This window comes from Hemitrygon akajei, unplaced genomic scaffold (genome assembly GCF_048418815.1).
Source record: "Hemitrygon akajei unplaced genomic scaffold, sHemAka1.3 Scf000127, whole genome shotgun sequence".
Taxonomy (NCBI): Eukaryota; Metazoa; Chordata; class Chondrichthyes; order Myliobatiformes; family Dasyatidae; genus Hemitrygon; species Hemitrygon akajei.
Window position 1 is genome coordinate 148,984 of NW_027332013.1, and position 22,772 is coordinate 171,755.

Genomic DNA, 22,772 nt, shown 5'->3' on the forward strand with positions numbered 1-22,772 from the left:
ACACAGTGCTGAGGGAAACACTTGATGCCATTAATCAAGGTAAAACTTACAAAGATTGGCCGTAATACTGGGCTGAAGGGGAACTGAAGTTTATTCCACATCAACCCCACCAACTGGGAGGCATCACTGTCACATGGTCAGCTGGAGATATCAGACCCCTGGACACACCAGCACAGGGCCACAATACAGCCAATACACGGGACTGGCAGATGAACCACTGTGTCCTGATCCCAGGCACACTGCACTGACACACCGAGGCATAAGTTTGAATCTACCAAAGGAGCTGGGAATTTAATACTGACGATAATATTGTAGGGGATAAAAGCGGGTATCAGTGTGGTGACCGAGATTGTCAGAAAAATACATAAGTCCTTCATGTGCCCTATGAGTCCAGTGTCTGATTGACTCCCGTCTTCCCCCTTCTGGATCGGCACTCTCACTGTTGTTAAAGGCAGAATAGGGGAATTGCAGTGATCGGGGACTCAGGAAACAGACAGGAGAACCTGTGGACGTGAATGGGACACCCGAATGGTATGTTGCCTCCTCGGTACCAGGGTCTGGGACGTCTCCAATCGTGTCTGAAGCTTTTCAGAGAGCGAGGGAAAACAGCCAGATATCCTGGTTCATTTTGGGACCAATTACATAGGAATTAAAAGCAAAGAAGTCTTGTAAATAGAATTTGAAGAGCTTGGTAGAAAGCTCAGAAGCAGTACCTCCGGGATTGTAGTTTCTGGATTGCTGCCTGTGCCACGTGATGCTGAGGGTAGGAACAGGATAATCTGGCAGATTAAAGATGGCTGAGAAGCTGGTGCAAGGGACAGGGCTTCAGGTCCTTGGATCATTGGGATCTCTTCTGCTGGAGAAATGACGTGCTCAAAAGGGATGGCTTGCACCTGGACCCAAGGGAGATCAATAGTCCCCTAGAGAGGTTTGATGGAGCTGCTGGGGAGGGCTTGAATTAATTTGGTGGTGGGGTGAGTTTGGGAAATGGAGTGAAGGGATAGGGCTGATGGTAAGATTGCGAAGATAGCGTGCAGTCAGACTGTCCGGGCGGACAGATACGAGGACAAATCTGCAGCCAGCAGGATGAGAATCCGTGCAATCAGAGTATCCAGTATTTTCCAGCATATCCAGCATTTTGTGTCTGTTTGATCAGGAAATCTCTGATCTCCGTCCAGTGGAATATCATTGGGGAGACATTAGTTGTCCTTAGTTTTCGTTAGGACAAACCACGGGAAAGGTTCCTGTCGGCCACCCAACTACGCCTGAGGTCCAACAGCCTTTCCCCGATCCCCAGGGCCATGCTGCCCGAGCTTCCCCCCGATCCCCGGGGACTCACTAATTCTCTGCTTCTCCCCCAAGTCTCTGTCACCCGGGATATGGAAACGGCTAATCCGTGGCTCGACGTGTCTGAGGTTCGGAAGAGTGTGGGATGACCCGGGACCCGGAGGGATTTCCCCGACACCGGGAAGAGATTCACATACTGGGAATGTGTGCTGGGATCGGAGGGATTCCCATCGGGGAGTCATTACTGGGAGGTGGAGGTGACGGGGAATCGGGGCTGGTGTCTGGGAGTCGCCGCAGAATCTGGGAGAGGAAGGGAGGGGTCAGACTGAGTCCGGAGACCGGATTCTGGGTCATCAGGCGGATTAATAACCTAATCCAGTGGAATTGTGATGTGTCCAGTGATCTCACCACCCCTAACCACCGTCTCGCTGCTGGTCCCATCCCCGGGAGTGTGGGAGTTTATCTCAGTTACGAGTCCGGGACAGTTCCATTTTACAACGTGAAGACCAAGTCCCATCTGCAAACCTTCACTGGGAATAAATTCACGGGGAAACTTTATTCTCTCTTCGCTACCTGGGATGGAAACCACTGGCTCAGAATCTGCTCCGGTTCCGCTCCGGGTCTGTAAACGGGTCGGGTCCCGGGACCGGCGTCAGGAGTAAAGTCCCTGTAAATATAAATGTGCGGAGAGTGCAGCTAAATATGTGGCAGGAGGGAGGGCTTCATGTTTCTGGACAATTAGGCTTTGTTACTGGGAAGGTGGGACCTGTTCCGACCACATCAGGAGTAAATTTCCTGTAAATATAAATGTTTGAGATAAACACGAGATGAGAATTATCGATCCGTTAATTTTAATTCATTCATCGCATCCGTCAACCGAACAGAAACACTGGGGATTCAGCAGCAGCCGCGGGCGGCGGGTCCTAAGCTCCCCCGGGTCCTAAAGTCCACCCACAGTGTGCTAGGTGAAATGAGACAAATGGGGGAGGTGCTGATCGGTAACGGAGCGTCAGGGTGACACTTGGTACGTCCATAGGACATATGAGTAGAATTACGCCATTCAGCCCATCGACTCCTCTCCGGCATGCCATCATGGCAGATCCCAGATCTCATTCAACCTCCTCGCAATATCCTGTGATCGCCTGACGGATCAGGAAATGATTAACTTCCGTCTTAAATATACCCACAGACAGCCTCTGTGGCAAATCTGTGGCAAAGTGTTCCACCGGTTCACTACTCTCTGGCTAAAAATATTCCTCCTTACCTGTGTTCAAAAATATCTCACCTCAGTGTGGAGGCTGTGCCGTCTAGTCTGGATATCCCCACCACATGAAACAACCTCTCCACCTCCACCCTGTAGATGATCATACATTTCCCAACACAGTATTCAACCTGCCACTTTTTAAAACCATTTTTCTAATTTGTCTAAGTCCTTTTGTAATCACGTTGCTTCCTCAGCACTACCTACCCCTCCACCTATCTTTGTATGATCCACAAACTTTGCTAGAAAGCCATCAACTCCATTATCTGAATCATTGACAAACAACGTGAAAAGTAACGGTCCCAATACTGACCGCTGAGGAACACTAGTCACTGGCAGTCAACCCGAAAACACTTTATTCCCACTCGCTGCCTCACCTGTCAGCCATTCCACTATTCATGCCAGCATCTTTCTGTAAAGCTATAGGATTTTAGCTTGTTTGGCAGCCTCGTGTGTGGTACCTTAACAAAGGCCTTCTGAAAATCCAAGTAAATGATATTCACTGCCTCTCATTTGTCCACCCTCCTTTTCATTTCCTCAAAGACCTCCAACAGATTTGTCAGGCACCATTTCCTTTTACAGAAAATATGCTGAAATTGACTTGTTTTGTCATTAGTCTGCAAATACCTTGAAAACTCATCCTACAATATTTTTCCAACCACAGAGATCATGCTAACTGGCTTATAATGTCCTTTCTTTTGCCTTCCTCCCTTCTTACAGAATGCAATTTTCCATTTTCCTGTTCTCCAGGACCATGTCAGCATCAAGTGAACAATGAACCCCTTATCCCTTCAGCAACATCTCTCGGGACTCTGGGATGTAGTCCATCTGGTCCAGGTGACTTGTCTACCTTAAGACCTTTGAGATTGTCTAGCACAATTGTGTCATTACCCTTATTACATGCCTTTTCCAGCTCAATACTGTGAATTAACTGAAAGACGCTCCTCCAACTTAATAAAGTTTTTATCGGAAAACTATCTACACCCCCCCCCCCCCAAGATTGTACGGAGACTGGAATTGATTTTTCAGCCTTATATGCTTCACACTGAAATAGTATGTGTTTAACAGTTTCAGAATGACAAAATGGATACGGCACAGAATGATATTTAGATACAAGGTAAAATTAAGCATAGTGTGGGCAATTCTAAGTTGTGTCAATATCATTGCTTCTTGTTTTAAGCTCTTCATCTATAAGCCCATCCGGTTTATGTATTCTGTAAAGGTGCCTGTCCTTATCTCCATCATCCTACAAGTCTTGCTATAGGCCCCGAATTCTTAAGACTACCAACCCCTTAGCTTCTGATTTGCTAAGTGAAAGGTCTATATCCACAATTGAACTTTTAACAGTTTTTGTTGCTTAATCGTCAGCCTGATCATTTCCCTCAACAATTTGATGTGCAGGGCCCAGCTAGAATGACCTATTTGAAGACTCATCAAAACCGAAAAGGAATTTGAACAAATTACAAGCTTGCAAGGACCAATTTCCTGCACTACTGTAACCCTAAAATGTTGGCAAAGAATTCTGCTTTATATACCGATAATTGGCTGCTAAACGATTTCTTTACCATTACCTGCAATTCTGGCACACACAAAAAGAAAACAGCCAAGCCAACATCCCCAGTTAAATTATCTTTGATCCATCTGTAAAAATGGTTACAGTATAATAATAACTTCCTTTAATATACTGATGAACCAACAGACTCTCAGGCAGAACAGAATCCTATTGTGTAACCTAAAATCAACTGAAGTCATCGGGAAAAAAACAAGTGGGGTTACAGAGAAAGCTACAATGGGACATATTGTATCACCCAATGCACCCATATTCCCAGCGAGATAAGAACCCAGCCTCCCAAAACTAAAAGCATTCTTCTTGTGATGTTCCCAACCGTCCTCTAGCACACATTTCACAGGATGATATTTCTTTACCTTCACATTAATCCAGTATGTTAACATCATCTTCACCCTCTGCCATCGTGAGGGCAATTGTCCCATTTGAACCAGTAAAAAGCCGAAATAGGAGACGACCTGACTGAACCACAACACAATCTCAAAGCCTGTGCTGGTGTCACACCCAAACATTCTAAAGTTAGAGATGAAGTTGATCCTAAAGCCACAAGGCCAGAATTAAGAACAGATCGAATTAAATCAATGTAAATGATCAAAAAAGATTTTGATGTTGCACCCCAACAATACACATACAAATCAATTATTTTACTGATAAGCTGCTTCCATGTCAGCTTATTATCCATCCACATGTCTGGAAATCTTACTACTGATGCTTCCTCAAGAGTTTAAACGTATAAGTTCGAATCAAGTGCAAGTCTATTAATCCTTAAATTAGTGTCCCCCGCCGTTTATACAAACCCCGCCCTCGTTCTTCACGTCAGCCAATCATTCAAGGAGAAGGCGGAGACTAGTGTGATTGACATTGGATTAGCCCACCAGCATTTGACAAGATCACGCTGGGAATATGGGTTTTTGGATTTGCAATATATCCCACTGTCGCGCTGTCGGTAATCCTACCTTGTTTTCTTTTCAATGTTTTTAGCTCATTTGAGACATACGATTTAATAAAGTCTAAGGATTCTGTTATGCCTGAGAATCTGTTGATTCATCAGTATACTGAGGAGAATTATTATGCTACGTTAAACATTGCTGCAGAAGAATCCGATGATAACTTAACTGGTATGTTAATCCGGCTGTTTTTTTGTGCATGAATTATAGGTGACGATGAAGAAACAACCTACAAACAATTTATCAGTACATACAGCAGAATTTGTGCCATTATTTTGGACTTAAGTGGGAGGTGGAAATTTGTTCCAGTAAAGTTGTCATTTGTTCAGATGCCTTTTCAGTTTTGAAGAGTTTTAAAACAGGTAATTCTCGCAGTAGGACAGATTTACTGTTGAAAACTCACCAAAGATTATTTCCTACTCAAAGTAGAACTACAGAAATTTCAACTGTGAATAAAGACCTTCCTCCGAGCAATTCAGAAGCAAAGGGGTTTGTGGGTTAAGAATCATAGCAAGACTGTTGGGATAATGGGCCTCAAAGGAGACACCTTTACAGAATATATAACTGTCAGGTTTATGGGGGAAAGGGGTAAAACAAGAAGGTGAGGAATTACAGTGACACAACTTAGAATTAGAATTAGAACTATTTCTTCGTTCGTGTTGGAAAGCATTACTCTGGATCGTGTTGTTTTCATTTAAAAGCTTTCTTAAGTAATGGCAAACACGAGGAAATCTGCAGATGCTGGAAATTCAAACATCTCACACGCAATGCTGGTGGAACACAGCAGGCCAGGCAAGAAAGAAAGGGGGAGGGGAGCACCAGAGGGAGATGGAGAACAGGTAGAGTGATGTGCAGAGAGAGAGAGAAAAAAAAAACATAATCAGTCAGGGATGGGGTACGAACGGGAGGAGGGGCATTAACGGAAGTTAGAGAAGTTAATGTTCATGCCATCAGGTTGGAGGCTACCCAGCCGGTATATAAGGTGTTGTTACTCCAACCTGAGCATGGCTTCATTTTGACAGTAGAGGAGGCCATGGATAGACATATCAGAATGGGAATGGGACGTGGAATTAAAATGTGTGGCCACTGGGAGATCCTGCTTTCTCTGGCGTACTGAGCGTAGGTGTTCAGCGAAACGGTCTCCCAGTCTGCGTCGGGTCTCACCAATACATAAAAGGCCACACCGGGATCACCGGACGCAGTATACCACATCAGCCTACTCACAGGTGAAGTGTCGCCTCACCTGGAAGGACTGTCTGAGACCCTGAAAGGTGGTGAGGGGGGATGTGTAAGGGCAGGTGTAGCACTTGTTCCGTTTCCAAGGATAAGTGCCAGGAGGGAGATCGGTGGGAAGGGATGGGTGGGGGGGGGGGGGCGAGTGGACAAGAGGTCGCGTAGGGAGGGATCCCTGCGGAAAGCAGAAAGGCGGGGATGGAAAGATGTGCTTGGTAGTGGGATCCTGTTGAAGGTGGCGGAAGTTACGAAAATTATACGTTGAACCAGGAGGCTGGTGGGGTGGTAGGTGAGGACAACGGAACCCTATCCCGAGTGGGGTGACGGGCGGATGGGGTGAGGGCAGATGTGCGGGATCTCTCCCATTAAAGTACACCGCCAAAGTCGGAGAGCACTATAACAAACAAACAAACCCGTTTTCCCATTTGGTCCGTACCGAATTGTTATTCTGACGAGTCCCATAACCGCAGCTGGACCATAGCCCTCAATACCCCTCCCGTCCATGTACTGATTCAAACTTCTCTGCAATGAAATCTATAACTTCCACTGACAACTCTTCCCACACCCTCACCACCCTCTGAGTGAAGGAATTCCCACTCAGGCTCTCATAAATATTTCACCTTTCACCCTTAAACTGCGACCTCCAGTTCCCATCTCACCCAAACTCAGAGGAAAAATCCTGCCTGCATTTACCCTGTCAACAACACTCATAAAGTTGAAGCTGAAGCTGATCTATAAACCACAACCATAATCAAGAACAGATCCAATTAAACAAACGAGATTAATCAACAAATACTTTCACGTAGCACCCTAGAATACCGGCAGGGATAACTGAGAATATTTAATGTTTCTTTATATTTATCAATTATTTTCTTATCCGGTGCTTCCATGTCAGCTTATTATCCGTCCACATTCCTGGAAATCTTACCACTGACACCTTTTAAGGAGTTTGACCATATCAGTTCCTATCATTTCCAATCAAGTGTAGGTTAATTAATCCCGTCTGTAAAACACATAACTTGTCCCATCTATTTGCCGACTGTTCGACCTTATTAATAGCGAATGCATCCTATATACAGTAAAATTGAAATTTCTACCTCTAATCCATAAACCTCCATCATCTGCATATAGGGATTTACACACTCCAAAACCTATCTCAGAGAAAAATATTGTTAATAATAATATAAAATAATAAATACTGCCTGTGGGATCCCAGTCTCTATCTCGTAACAATCTGAATATAACTTTCCCACCCATACCTGACACAAAACGTTCAAGTAAAACAACTCAAAGTTAGATATAGCCCCTCCATCCTCATTTCCACAATTTCATAAAAATTCTTTCCTTGCATAAATACCATCTGCCTTTTGAATAGTAAAAGTACTGCTGTTACAACATCTGTATTTAACTGGCTTTACTAATACCATCTTCCAAATATAAAAATGAATCTTGCCCATCCATAAGACGTGCAAATAGAAACAATCAGAAAAAATTGTACAATAGCCCTCTCAATTGCATTTCCAAAAATTAATCAAAAGTCCATCCTTCAATAAATATTATTTGTCTTTTCAATATCAAAAATATTGCTATTACAAAATCTTTATTTAACTGTACTTTCCTAATATGATCTTCCAAACCCAAACTGATTCCAGTGTTATTTAAGGCAGAGATTGCCAGGTATCTGAGTAGCCAGGGTATCAAAGGTTATGGTGAGAAGGCGGGGGAGTGGGACTAAATGGGAGAATGGATCAGCTCATGATAAAATGGCAGAGCGGACTCGATGGGCCGAATGACCGACTTCTGCTCCTTTGTCTTATGGTCTTATTCTACCATTCCAAATTCCCCTCTGATACAACCTGAAATTACCTAATTTATCGAAAATATAACTCAAACACTCGATTGCCATACATTCCACAAGTTTACATAAATGAGACTGGCCTACAAGAAGGAGGATCAGACGGGGAGATCCAGGTTTTAGAATGGGAACTACTACAACCATTTTCCATGAGAAAAGTAGATGGCCAAACCTCCAAATATTATTCAGAAAGTTAATATTTTCACAAAAGTAAATTACACACAAAAATTACACAAAAAGTGAATCGAGATTTTCTACAAGTTCATGATACATTTTATTCCCATTCACAACACTATACTCTGCCCCTTTCCTTATAAAACTGACAACACCACCCCTCTACCAACTAACCCGTCAAGCCAAACGACAATATAATCCTGCGCAGGAATAAAACTTAAAATGTGCAGGTTTCCTGAACAGATATAACAACGGAAGAATCTGACAAATCAGAAATAAATTTCTTAAAGTGTTGCCCATGTAAAATCAGGCTTCTTGCATTTTACTTCAATATTTCAATCCCATTACATATCTTCACAAGTAGACTGGGATGCAGAAACCCCCACAAATCAGAGCTTCATTTACAGCTTCCCACATAACACCAGTTACACCAAGATACCAGTCTGCAGCTTTCACAATAATTTTAATTTCCTCAGTAGGATGAGATGTCTGAGCAGTACAATTCACCACATCGGTTATAAACATCACAAACTTCATTTTATCCAGCAGTGAAGTATCTTTGGTGAGAGAAATGTGATGCCGGCATATATCCACTGACGTCACAGTCTGTTCTCCGAATGGGATCACTTTATCCAGTTTACCTGTTCTTCTTGCTGTACTTGTCCTTGAACAGGCCCTTCTGCTCACTGGGTTGTTCTGAACCAATTGAACTGGTCACTTCATGCCTTACTAAACCAATCCCTTCTGCCTACACAAGGAACACATCCCTCCATTCTCCTCAAATTCACGTGGTATCTAATAGCCTCTTTCACATCTGCCTCCACCACCACCCGATATTCACTCCAGACACCCACCACTATGGAAATGAAAAACAAAACTTGAAACGCAAATCTCCTTTAAACATCCTGAGTCAGGTTTTTAACATCATTGTCTTTTCTAATTGTTTTGTTTTTCAACAGCAGCTACGCAGAGAAACGATACAAAATTACACTAAATTACAAAATACTTCAATAGTGCAAAAAGGACCAATGAGGATGTGTTCCCCCTTTCTCCAGAAGTTCATGCCCACTGGCATTGGACATTTCCTCCTTAGAGAAAAAATCCCGGCTGTCCACTCTGTCTATGCCTCTCACATTCCTGTAAACGTCTGTCAGACCTCCCTCAGCCTCTGCCACTCTGGAGAAAATTACCTGAGATTGTCCGGTCTCACTTTATCCAGGCAGCATCCTGTTAAGCCTCTTCCACTCCCCATCCAAAACCTCCGCATTATTCCTGTATTCGAATGTAATTCTCCAGATGTGGTTAAACTGGAGATTTATACAACTTCAACATAACTGCCTGACAATGGAACCACTATCTGGGAGTTATGAACTCGGATTCCAAGATCCCCCTGTAGATCAACACAGTCCAATCTTGCCCCATGAATATAACAGCAACGAGATAATGCTGAGGCTTTATAAGACACGGGTCAGGCCGCACTTGGAGTATTGTCAACAGTGTTGGGCCCCACATCTCAGACAGGATGTGTTGTCATTGGAGAGAGTTCAGAAAGATGATTTCAGAAATGAAGGGGTTAAAATATGAGGAGCACTTGGCAGCTTTGACCCTGTGCTCACTGGAACTCAGAAAAATGCGGGGCATCTCATTGAAACCTACCGAATGTTGAAAGGACTGGATAAGGTGGATGTGGAGAAGGTAATTCCTGTGGTGGGGCACAGCCACAAAGTTGAGGGGCCACCTTTTCAAACAGAGTTAAGCAGCTTATTTTTTTATTAGCCAAGGTGTATTAGATCTGTGGAATGCTCTGCCACAGACTGCAGTGGAGGCACCTTTCCATCATGGCTGGCTCAATGGGCTGAATGGCCTAATTCTGTTCCTATGCCTTATGGACTTATGAACACAAGCCCCCTCAATCATGATGAATCTCCTCTGCACTCTTCCAGCACAAAACATCCTTTGTACAGAATGCTAAGCGGAACTGAATGTAACTTTTCAAGAACGTTGTCAAGTCAGGCAGCATCTGTTGAGGGGAATAGAGTCGATGTTTGGGACAGAACCGCTCCCTTACCTTTCCACGCTGTCCTCCTGTCCATTTAAACTAATCCCTCTGCCTGTCTTTGACACAGAACACAGAAATCTACAGCACATTACAGGCTCTTCAGCCCACAATGTTGTACTGACCATGTAACCTACTCGAGAGACTGCCTCGGATTTCCTGATCGTATATCCCTCTATGTTTCTAAGCTCCATGAACCTATCTAAGAATCTCTTAAAATATCCTATTGTATCCACTCCACCATCGCTGCAGGCAGCCCATTCCATGCACCCACCACTCTCTGTGTAAGAAACTTACCCCTGACATTCCCTCAGTACCGAATTCCAAGCAGCTTAAAACTACGTCCCCTCGTGTTAGTCACTTCAAGCCTGGGAAAATGCCTCTGGCTATCCACATGGTCAAAGCCTCTCATCATCTTATTACAATTACTTATGTACAGGTTAGGAGAAATATAGCTTCAACATCACCTCACAGCTCTTGAACTCAATCCCACGGTTGATGAAGGCCTTCACACCAGACGCCTTCCTAACAACACTGCCAACCTCCACAGCAGCTTTGAGTGTCGTATGGACATGGACCCCAAGATCTCTCTGACCCTCCACACTGCCAAGAGTCTTACCATTAATATTATATTCTGTGTTCAAATTTGACCTGCAGAATTGAATCTCTTTATCTGTGTTGAACTCCATCTGCCACTTCCCAGTTCTGCATCCGAGGCGAGGAAATAGATTGCTGAGCCTCTGGCTAGGATCATTATGTCCTCATTGTCCAGGAAAATGGTACCGGAGGATTGGAGGGAGGCGAATGTTGTCAACTTGTTCAAAAAGGGTAGTAGGGATAGTCTGGATAATTATAGACCATTGAGCCTTACAACTGTGGTGGGAAAGCTGTTGGAAAAGATTCACAAAGATAGGATCTATTGGCATTTAGAGAATCATGGTCTAATCAGTGACAGTCAGCATGGCTTTCTGAAGGGCAGATCGTGTCTAACAAGCCTGATCTTTTAGGAGGTTACCAGGCACATAGATGAGGGTTGTGCAGTGGATGTAATCTACATGGATTTTAGTAATGCATTTGATAAGGTTCCACACGGTAGGCTTATTCAGAAAGACAGAAGGCATGGGATCCAGGGATGTTTGACCAGGTGGATTCAGAATTGGCTTGCCTGCAGAAAACAGAGAGTTGTGCTGGAGGGAGTGCTGGAGGGTTGTGACTAGTGGTGTCCCACGAGGATCAGTTCTGGGACACCTACTTTTCGTGATTTTTATTAACAACCTGGATGTGGGGGTAGAAGGATGGGTTGGCAAGTTTGCAGAAGACACAAAGTTTGGTGGTGTTGTGGATATTGCAGAGGATTATCAAAGATTGCAGAGAGACATTGATAGGATGCAGGAGTGGGCTGAAAAGTGGCAGATAGAGTTCAACCTGGAGAAGGGTGAGGTGGTACACTTTGGAAGGACAAACTCCAAGGCAGAGTACAAAGTAAATAGCAGGATACTTGGAAGTGTGGAGGAGCAGAGGGATCTGGGGCTCATGTCCACAGATCCCTGAAAGTTGCCTCACAGGTAGACAGAGTAGTTAAGAAAGCTTATGGGGTGTTATCTTTCATAAGTTGAGGGACAGAGTTTAAGAGTCGCGATGTAATGATGCAGCTCTATGAAACTCTTGTTGGACCACACTTGGGAGTACTCTGTCCAGTTCTGGTCACCTCACTATAAGAAGGATGTGGAAGCATTGGAAAGGGTACAGAGTAGATTCACCAGAATGCTGCCTGGTTTAGAGTGTGTGGATTATGATCAGAGATTAAGGGAGCTAGGGCTTTACTCTCTGGAGAGGAGGATGATGAGTGGAGAAATGATAGAGGTATAGTTGATATTAAGGGGAACAGATAGAGTGGACAGCCAGCGCCAGGGCACCACTGTTCAATACCAGAGGACATGGCTTTAAGGTAAGGGGAGGGAAGTTCAAGGGGGATATTAGAGGAAGATTTTATACTCAGAGAGTGGTTGGTGCGTGGAATGCACTGCCCGAGTCAGTGGTGGAGGCAGATACACTCGTGAAGTTTAAGAGACTACTAGACAGGTATATGGAGGAATTTAAGCTTAGGGAGGCAGAGTTTAAGGGTCGGCACAACATTGTGGGCCGAAGGGCCTGTACTGTGCTGTATTGTTCTATGTTCTATCTATTTCTCGTTGGAATCTCTCTTTTAATTTAATTTTTTATTGAAGGCACGACACAGTACAGAAAACGTAATGCATTACATGTTCCTCCATTTTGCTTTTATACCTTACCCCTAAACAACACCACAACGTCATCAGCGGGGCCTTCTGGGAGTTGTAGTCATTGTCCTCGCTCGCTCCCTGTCAAAGCATGTTTCGTCAGCCACCACAGACGTCACCGAAACAGACCCACCGAAGCGCGAAGGGGAATCACACCCGTCCTTGTGGGCGCCCAGGCCGTCGACACCGACAGAAGCGAGCTCGCTGATCTCCGCCATGGCGATGGAGCGGAAGAGGAGGGGCTGATCATGGGCCGATTTCCTCCAGCTTATCGTAGCTCAGATTTAACACTGACCCCTGCTGTCATTGGCTGTGGTGCATGTCGCTCAAATGGGAACTCGGAGGGTGATTAGTTTATGTGAACGTCAGTCAGCCTTCCTGTCTTTATGAGTTTGGATTTGGATTTATAACGGGACAGGAAGCAAATTGGGAGAAATGTGAGTTTTTATGTGATGGTGCATCAGTCTCCGAGTTACATTATTAACAATAAAAGGGCAAAGGCCGTGGTGAGGAAGGAGGTGATTTACCGGAGGTTATATGGAGATAATATTGGAAGGGATATCAAACTTGGAATTGTTTGGGATATGATTTAGAAAATGGGGGGATTTGTGGGGATCATAATATTCCAGTGTTGATTAATGAGGGCAAAATGATTGTTACTGAAACAGGGAAGGTTGTGTTACTGGCTGGGTCATTTGTTGAGATTCATTATCAGGATAATTTAAGTGAAGAAGTTAAACAATGTAGTGATATGTTTTTCAGTGAATATCCTGATGTGCTGGAAGTCAGCTGTAGTAATGATAGTATCACTGATGGAGAGATTTCTTTGTATGAATTTAAGACGTCTATTAATAATGCAGGTCAGGTGCTCCCAGGAAAGAGTGATATTTGAAATTGTAATTGTTTCTAATTCGCTTTTGTGAAAATATTAAATGTTTGAGTTGTGCGTCTACTTTCCTCATGGAAAATGGAAATAGTAGTGCCAATTCTAAAACCTGGCAGATCCCCATCTGATCCTTCTAGTTAAGGGCCTATATCGTGAATGTCTCATGTATGTAAACTTATGGAATGTATGGTAATCAAGCGCTTGAGTTATATTTTGGAAAGAGTGATGATAAAGTGTTTTATTAGAGTGGATTTTGGAAGGGTGAAATGACATTAGATTCAGTTTTAGATTTGGAAGATGATATTCGGAAAACACAATTAAATAAAGATGTTGTAATATCAGTATTTCTTGATACTGAAAAGGGAAATGATATGGAAGAAAGGACTTTTGATTAAATTAGGAGTGAGGGGGATATTGTATAATTTTTCTGAGTTTTTTATTTGGACAGACTGTGCATGTACCGGTCGGCATGTTATGTTGGTGTTTCTATGAGATAGAGAATGGGATCCCATAAGGCAGTATTTGTAGCCCTTCATTATTTAATATTATGATTAATGATATTTTCTCTGAGATGGGAAAATGGGATACCCTGGGTAAATCACAATATACAGATGACGTCGCTTTATGGATTAGAGGTATTAATTGCAATTTACAATTAATAGGTCAAACAGTGGGCAGATTGATGAGGATTTTAAGCTTTTAGTCGTTAAAACACATTATGTGGTTTACAAACTGCATTAATAGACTTGCACTTGATTTTAAATTATGTCATTAATATCTTGTGGAAGTGTCAGTGGTAAGATTTCTCAGTATGTGGATGGATAATAAGCTGACGTGGAAGCACCTATCAGTAAAATAATTGATGAATGTAAAGGAGCTTTAAATCTCCTCAGACATCTTTGTGGGTATTCTTGGGTGCAACATGAAAATCTTTGTTGACCAATTATATTTGTTTAATTTGATCTGTTCTTGATTATGTCTGTGTGGCTTATGGATCACCTTCATCTTCAAATTAAAAATGTTTGTATGTGATACAATTACAGACATTAAGATTGTGTTCTGGTGCGCTAATGTTGTCTCCTGTTTTGGCTTTACTGATTGCAATGGGACAATTGCCCTCAAAGTAACAGAGGTTCAAGTTGATGTCAACATACTGGATTAATTTGCGGGGCAAGGAAATGATCATCCTGTTAAGGGTGTGCTGGAGGACGGTTGGGGACATCACAAGAAGAGTGTTTTTTGTTTTGGGTGGCTGGGTTCTTACCACGCTGGGAATATGGGTGTATTTGATGATACAATATGTCCCACTGTAGCTTTCTCTGTAACCACACCTTGTTTCTTCCAATGACTTCAGTTGAGTTTAGGTTACACGATCGGATTCGGTTCTGCCTGAGAGTCTGTTGGTTCATCAGTATATTAATGAAAGTTATTATCATACAGTAACCATTTTTACAGATGAATCCAAAGATAAGTTAACTGGGGATGTTGGTGTGGCTGTTTTTGTGTGCCTGTATTGCAGGTAATGATAAAGAAATGACTTATAGCCATTTATCAGCATAGGAAGCAGAATTATTTGCCAACAGTTTAGGCTTACAGTGGGTGGAGGAAATTGGTCCTTATAATTTGCTCAGAATACATTTCAGTTTTGATAAGTCTTAAACAGGTCATTCTGGCAGTAGGTCAGATTGACTGTTGGAAACTTGTCAAACGGTATTTCATATATAAAGTTTGATTTATATGTCTGCACATTATGGGCCCTGCACATCACACTGTTGAGGGAAATGATTGGGTTGACTGTTTAGCACCAAAAGCTGTTAAATGTTAAGCTGTGGATATAGACCTTCCACTTAGCAAATTAGAAGCTAAAGGGCTGGTAGTGTTAAGAATTGGGGGCTTATGACAAGACGTAGGATAATGGACATAAGGACAGACACCTTTACAGAATACATAAACCTGTTGGGTTTATAGAAGAAGGGCTTAAAACAAGGGAAGGAATGATATTGACATGACATAGAAATGTCCACACTATGCTTAATTATGCCTTGTAACTAATTGGAAAACTTCATTCTGTGTCGTGTACAGTTTGTCATTATGAAACTGTCGAAACACATACTATTTCAATGTGATGCGTATAAGGCTGAAGAAAAATCAAATGCAGTCTTCAGTACAATCTTTGCGAGGGTAGATAGTTTTCAAATAAAAACTATTAAATTATGGGACTGACTTTAAATCAATTCATAGTTTGAGCTGGAAAAGGCATGTAATAATTGTGTTAAACCTAAGGAAATGACATATAGGGTAGCAAAGGTGAGTGGGATGATGGATTATTGGGATGCTCTTAAAATCCAACAAAAGGCAATGAAAAAAGCCATAAGAATGGTCAAGACGAAATATGAGGGCAAACTGGCCAGTAATATAAATCAGGATACTAAAAGTTTAGTTTTCAGTTACATGAAAAGTGAAAGGGAGATGAGAGTTGATACTGGACCACTGGAAAATGATGCTGGTGAAGTAGTAATGGGGGACAAAGAAATGGCAGATGAACTTAATGAACAATCTTCACTGTCTTTTCTAGTCAGCACCGCCCCCACTTGTCCCATTTAACCTGTCTCATTACGGGTGGACTTTAGGACCCGGGGGAGCACAGGACTCGCCGCCCGCAACTGCTGCTGAATCCCCGGTGTTTCTGTTCGGTTGACGGATGCGGTGAACGAGTTAAAATTAATCAATCGACTATTCTTATGTCGTGTTTATTTCACTCCATAGAACCATTGAACACTACAGCACAGAAAACAGGCCATTTGGTGCTTCTAGTCTGTGCGGAAACTTTATTCCGCTCGTCCCATTGACCTGCACCCAGCCCATAACCCTCCAGACCTCTCCCATCCAGGTATCTATCCAATTTATTCTTAAAACTTAAGAGTGAGCCTGCATTTACCACGTCAGATGGCAGCTCGTTCCACACTCCCACCACTCTCTGAGTGAAGATCCTCCTAATGTTCCCCCTAAACCTTTCCCCTTTCACCCTAATACCATGTCCTCTCATATTTATCTTTCCTAATCTAAATGGAAAGAACTTACTCCTATTTACTACCTATACCCCACATAATTTTGTAAACCTCTATCAAATCTCCCTTCATTCTTCTACGCTTCAAGGAATAAAGTCCTAACCTGTTCAATCTTTCCCTGTAACTCAACTCCTGAAGACCTGGCAACATCCTAGTAAATCTCTGCACTCTTTCAATCTCTCCAACCTCTCCATGGATACCTCATGTCTGAACTTTCTGAACTGACCTCGCATGTGGGACCTTGTCAAAGGCCTTACTAAAGTTCATGTGGACAACATCCACAGCCTTTCCTTCATCTACTTAGTTGGTAACCACCTCGAGAAACTCTTCGAGATTCATTAAACATGATCTACCATGCACAAAGCCGTACTGACTATCCTTAATCAGCCCTTGGCTGTCCAAATACTTGTAAATCCGATCTCTCAGAACATCCTCCAATAACTTACATACTACTGATGTCAGGCTCACTGGCCTGTAATTACCTAGTTTTCTATTGGAGCCTTTTTTAAACAATGGAATAACAAGAGATACCCTCCAATCCTCCGGCACTGCACCCGTGGCTGAAGAAATTTTAAATATTTCTGTCAGGGCCCCTGCAATTTCTACTCTAGTCTCTCTCAAGGTCCGAGGAAATATCAAGTCAGGCCCGGGGGATTTATCTACCTTTATGCGCTGTAAAGCAGCAAGCACCTCCTCCTCTTTAATCTACGAATGTTCCATGACACTACTGCTTGTTTCCCTTCCTTCCATATACACTATGCCAGTTTCCTGAGTAAATACTGATGCAAAAAAAACTGTTTAAGATCTCCCCCATCTCGTAAGGCTCCACACATAGACGACCACTCTGATCTTCTCGGGGACCAATTTTGTCCCTTACTATCCTTTTACTCTTAATATAGTTGTAGAAACCCTTCAGGTTTTCCTTCACATTATCTGCCAAAGCCACCTCATGTCTTCTTTTTTTCCTTCCTGATTTCCTTCTTTAGTATTTTCTTATGTTTTCTATACTCTTTAAGTAACTCATTTGCTCTTTGTTGCCTCTACCTGCTATACACTTCTCTCTTTTTCTTAACCAGATCACAAATATCCCTTGAAAACCAAGGTTCCTTATGCCTGCTAACTTTGTCTTTAATCCTGGCAGGAAAATGCAAACTCTGCACCCTCAAAATTTCACATTTGGAGGCATTCCACTTCCTGAACACATCCTTGTCAGAAAAAAAAAACTTATCCCAATCCACTCTTCCGAGGTCTTTTTTCATTTCCACACAATTAGCTCTTCTGCTATTTAGAACCTCAACGCAAGGACCAGACACATCCTTATCCGTAATTAACTTGAAACTAATGACATTATGGTCACTGGACCCAAAATGTTCGCCCACACATACTTCTGTCACCTGACCTGTCTGGTTTCCTAATAAGAGATCAAGTATTGCATCCTCTCTCGTAGGTACTTCTATATATTGATTTAGAAAACTTTCCTGAAAACATTTCACAAACTCCAAGCCATCGAGCCCTATTACAGTTTTTTGGAGTCCCAGCAAATATGTGGAAAGTTAAAATCCCCTACTATTACAACTTCCTGTTTCTTACATCGGTCTACTATCTTTTTTAATTAGTTTTTTATGCATTTTCTACATCGCTACAGATAGAAAAAAAAACCCAAATCAAAATGAAGAAAATAAATACAGTGCAAAAATAAACATACAATAATAATATAATACAAAAAAGATAATTGAGAAAGCAGCCAAATTGAAGACATGTAAAATTACTTCCTCCCCAAGCCCCGTAACAAAAAAAACTGCAGTCCAACCACAACTCCAGTCCATAAATCAGGACATTCAAACCCCCAAAACTGTAAATACACTTAAAAACAGAAAATAATAATGCCGACTACCAAAAAAAAAGAGCTGAAAGCAAGGGACCGAAAAAAAAACCTTAGTTAAGAGGAAGGGTATGAAAGTAGGTCTACTATCTTTATACAGATTTGCTCCTCCAATTCTCACTGACTATTGGGCGGTCTATAATACACCCCTATTAGTGTTGAGACACCTTTCCCGTTCCTCAGCTCCACCCATATGACCTCTGTAGACAAGCCCTCCGGTCTGTCCTGTCTATGCACAGCTGTGATATTTTCCCTGACTAGTAATGCCACTCCTCCCCCTTTCATCCCTCCCCCTCTATCACGTCTGAAACAACGAATATTTCTATCATGTATAAACCTTAGGTGGGAGGTTATCTTTTTGTAATAATGTATTAAAAATAAATTATAAATTCTACCAATGAGAATTACAAATTCTCTTACTTAAGGATTCATATTCAAAATATTATCCAACAAATCAGATTCTTGCATATATGGAAACTGAGATAATTATTTTTGTAAAAATGTCTAACCTGAAGATATTGCAGTAAGTGTGTATGAGAGAGAGAATATTTACTAATTAACTCTTCAAATGTCATCAATCGACCATCACAAAATAAACGAAAATAAAAATAAATAAATCTGCAAAAAAAAACAGATCCCCTTAATCACTAAAGAACAAACAAGTTTGGGAAAGAGAACTTAATATGACCTTTGTTAATGAAGATGGTCAATTCTTCTTTAATATGAACCAATCAGTGTTTAATTCAATTTAAAATTGTTCACTGTTACTATTTAACAAAGGAGAGACTATCCAAAATATTTCCTAACATAGACAATTATTGCGATAGGTGTAAAACTGAAGTAGCCAATTTTTCACATATGTTCTGGTCATGTTCTTCATCAAAATCTTTTTGGAAATCTTTATTTTCTACAATTTCTAAAGCTCTGAAAATTAATTTACAACCTAATGTACAAACCTTTGATTTCTGTCTATACATGCAGTCCTCGCATGACCTTTATCCTCCTCCAACTCACTATCTGCTCTAAAACTCTGGTTCCCCTCCCTCTGCAAATCTAGTTTAACCCCCTCCACCCGCCCCCCAGCAGCACTCCAAATCTACCCGCAACGTTGTTAGTCCCCCTCCAGTTCAGGGGCAAATCATCCCGTCGGAACAGGTCCCACCTTCCTGGGAACAAAACCCAATTGTCCAGAAACATGAAGCCCTCCCTCCTGCACCATTTCCTTAGCCACGTATTTAGCTGCACTCTCCGCACATTTATATTTACAGGGACTTTACTCCTGACGCCGGTCCCGGGACCCGACCCGTTTACAGACCCGGAGCGGAATCGGAGCAGATTCTCAGCCACTGGTTTCTATCACAGGGCGCGAAGAAAGGATAAAGTTTACCCGTGAATTTATTCCCAGTGAAGGTGTGGAGACGGGACTTGGTCTCCGCGTTGTAAAATGAAACTGTCCCGGACTCGTAACTGAGATAAACTCCCATCCTCCCGGGGATGGGACCGGCAGCGAGACGGGACTCGGGGGAGGGGAGACCGGACACGTCACAATCCCGATGTAACACGTCATAATCCCGCCCGATGACCCAGAATCCGGTCTCCGGACTCAGACTGACCCATCCCTTCCTCTTCACAGACTCTGCGGCGACTCCCAGCCACCAGCCCCGAATCCCCGTCACCTCCACCTCCCAGTAACGTCTCCCCAATGTGAATCCCTCCGATCCCAGCACACAAGGCCGGTCTGTGAATCTCTTCCCGGAGTCAGGGAGATCCCTCCAGGTCCGCGTCCATCTCACACTCTTCCGATCCTCAGACACCTCGACATACGGACCCGCCGTTTCCACATCCAGGGTGACAGAGACTGGGGGGAGAAGCAGAGAATTAGAGAGTCCCCGGGGATCGGGGGGAGACTCGGGCAGCGCGGCCCCGGGGATCGGGGGGAGACTCGGGCAGCGCGGCCCCGGGGATCGGGGGGAGACTCGGGCAGCGCGGCCCCGGGGATCGGATGGAGACTCGGGCAGCGGGGCCCCGGGGATCGGGGGGAGACTCGAGCAGCGCGGCCCCGGGGATCGGGGGGGGGGGGGGAGACTCGGACAGCGCGGCCCCGGGGATCGGGGGGGGAGACTCGGACAGCGCGGCCCCGGGGGTCGGGGGGAGACTCGGGCAGCGCGGCCCCGGGGATCGGGGGGAGACTCGGGCAGCGCGGCCCCGGGGATTGGGGGGAGACTCGGGCAGCGCGGCCCCGGGGATCGGGGGGGAGACTCGGGCAGCGCGGCCCCGGGGATCGGGGGGAGGTTTGACCCGACGAAAGCGGGTGGACAACTAATGTCTCCCCAAGGGTTTTCCACTGAATAGGGGAAACATCCTCCCTCACTCCTGCCTGTTGACCCCTGAAAGAATTTTGTGTTTCCATGAGATCTCATCTCATTCTTCGAAACAGGGAACAGAGAACATAGAGCAGTACAGCACAGGAACAGGCCCTTCATTCAATGTTCACATTCATTTGTGAGTGTGCAGTGGGGCAGTGTGATGATTTGTGACAGTAAAGGAGGTGATAATGAGAACCAGTAGGGGAGAGATGAATGGCAGATTGAACCAGGAGGGGGGAGGGGTGGAAACCCCGTGGGTGAACTGTGTGTGTAGAGGTAATGAGAAGCTGGAGGGGGCAACGATGGCAGATGAGGATGACTTTGTCCCCTTTCACACAACCCCATCCCCCGCAGCCCCTCATTAGGACGGGATGAATTTGCAGTGACCCTTAAGCAACACAGGTCCTGATGAAGTGTTTCAGTCTGAACCGTGGACTGTTTACTCTTTTCCATAGAAACTTCCCGGCCTGCCGTTCCCCCAACAATTTGTGTGTGTTACTCTGCTTAAAATATACTCAATTATTTGACCTCCACAGTTGCCTGTGGCAGATTCACTATCCTGTGGATAAAGGAATTCCTCCTCATCTCTGTCCTGAATGGACATCCCTATAGTCGGAGGCTGTGCTTACCGTTCTCGACCCACCCACATCCTCCCAACATCAACTCTCTCCAGACAGGTGTCAGAGAGATCTGGCGAGACCCTTCATCAGGACCTGTGTAGCTTGGATTACCAGCATCTGCAGATTTTCTCCTGTTTGATTTTTAAAGCAGAAGTTAATAAGTAAAGTTCTTGATTAGTCAGAGTCTCAAAAGTTATGGGGAGGAGGCGGAGAATAGAGTTGAGGGGGATAATAAATCAGCCATTCTTCTAAACTCCAGTGAGTACAGGCCCAGAACCAACAAACACTCCTCATATGTTAACTCTTTCATTCCCGGAATCATTCTTGTGAATCTTCTGCACCCCCTCCAGTGCCAGTACATGTTTTCCGATAGAAGGGACCCAAAACTGCTCACAATACTCCAAGTGTGATCTGACCAATGCCTTATAAAACCTCAGAATTACATCCTTGCTCTTGTATTCTAATCCTCTCGAAATGAAAGCAAACATTGAGTTTGCCAATCTTACCACTGACACAAACTGCAAGTTAACCTTCAGGGAATCCTGCACAAGGACACCCATGTCCCTTTGCACCTCTGATTTTTGAATTTCGCCCTGTTTACAGAATTGTCTATGCGTTTAATTCTTTCGACCGAAGTTGTACCTGCCTAAGTTTGTACCTGCCAAACTCTACCTGTGCTACAAGATCCTTATTATGTATACTGGTGCATTCAAATAAGACCATAAGTCAAAGCAGCCGAAGCCGGCCATTCGGCCCTTCGAACCTGCTCCGCCATTTTATCATGAGCGGATCCATTCTCCCATTTAATCCCACTCCCCCACCTTCTCACCATGACCTTTGATGCCCTGGCTACTCACATACCGACCAATCTCTGTCTTAAATACACCCAATGACCTGGCCTCCACTGCCACAAGAAATTCACAGATTCACCACCCTCTGGCTAAAAAAAAAAATTCTTTGCATCTCCGTTCTGAATGGGCGCCCTTCAATCCTTAAGTCATGCTCTCTCGTACTAGACTCCACCATCATGTGAAACAACTTTGCCAAAACCACTCTGTCCATGCCTTTTAACATTCGAAATGTTTCTCTGAGGTCCCCCCTCATTCTTCTAAACTCCAAGGAGTTCAGTCCAAGAGCGGTCAAATGTTCCTCATATGTTAACCCTCTCATTCCCAGAATCATTCTAGTGGATTTGCTCTGAACCCTCTCCAATGTCAGAACATCCTTTCTTAAATAAGGAGCCCAAAACTGCACACAGTATTCCAAGTCATGTCTTACCAGTTCCTTATAC